Source organism: Micropterus dolomieu, linkage group LG18 (assembly GCF_021292245.1).
Source record: "Micropterus dolomieu isolate WLL.071019.BEF.003 ecotype Adirondacks linkage group LG18, ASM2129224v1, whole genome shotgun sequence".
NCBI lineage: Eukaryota > Metazoa > Chordata > Actinopteri > Centrarchiformes > Centrarchidae > Micropterus > Micropterus dolomieu.
The window spans coordinates 9,627,374-9,628,469 of NC_060167.1; the positions used below are offsets into that span (position 1 = coordinate 9,627,374).

A 1,096-nucleotide genomic window follows, 5' to 3' on the forward strand; every position below is an offset into this window, starting at 1 on the left:
TGTGGGACTATAAATAGGAGGGATGAAGCCAGCAGAGATCAGATTCTCTCAACAGAGACCTCTACAGCACTGAGATCCAGCCATGGCACCTACAATCAATGCAGCAATGACTGATTCTCAGGAGCATCTGACTCTGACCCACAAGGTAAACTGAAGATTCAAGGAGACTAAATGTAATTCATGAGAGTCTGTTTTTGTTCATGCTAACATTATACTGCAGAACAAGTGTATTAATGACTTTGTTCTTCTTTCTGCAGCTCAGAAAGCCTCTGGTGGAGAAGTTACGCAGAGAGCGAATCAACAGCAGTATTGAGCAGCTCAAGTCTCTCCTGGGTCCAGAGTTCCTCAAACAGCAGCCAGACTCCAAGCTGGAGAAAGCAGACATCCTGGAGATGACAGTTTGTGTCCTGAGACGCATGACTGCAGCAGCAGAATCAAGCTGTGGACTCAGCAGCTGTCGATCAGGGCTACTCCAGGTGTGTCCGAGAGGTGGACCACTTCCTGTCCAGGGAACAGGTGGAGACACAGTCCCAGAGAAGACTTGTGAACCACTTCAACAAGCTGCAGTCTTCCTCTGATAAGAAGCAGAGAGAGGCTGACTTCTCTCTTCTGAGCTCCACAATCCAGACCAGCATTATCAAAGAGAAGAGTCTGGCCAGGAGCGCCCCCTGGAGGCCATGGTGGACACCTACAGACTGGAGTTAGTACCAGACAAACTGAGATGACCACATTGGTCAATGATTGCAGAACTGAATTCTTTGAATTTTTTTTAGATTTGTTCTTCTGTATGTACAGAAGCTGCATTTTCTGTTTTTTCTTTGTGCATGATGACGTTTCCTAAGGAAATGACAGTGACAATATCTTTCAAGTTTAGAAAGAGAACATCTTGTCATGCATTTTGCATGAACCAAATCTGATTGCATCAGCAATTATTATTATACTTCACTGTACTTCATGTATTGGTAGTAATTAATGCCATGGTATTATGACATATTGTCATAACGGACTTTATTTCACTTAAATCTCTCTGATAACTCAAAACTGATCTGTTCTAAGATCCAAATGTTGATCCATCCATCCGACCATCGTAAACCGC

General features: G+C 43.7%; 1 pseudogene; it reads left to right on the forward strand.

The window, feature by feature from the left end:
• Positions 1–49: 49 nt before the first annotated feature.
• On the forward strand, positions 50–715 carry LOC123957041 (annotated as a pseudogene).
• The last annotated feature ends 381 nt before the right edge of the window (positions 716–1,096 follow it).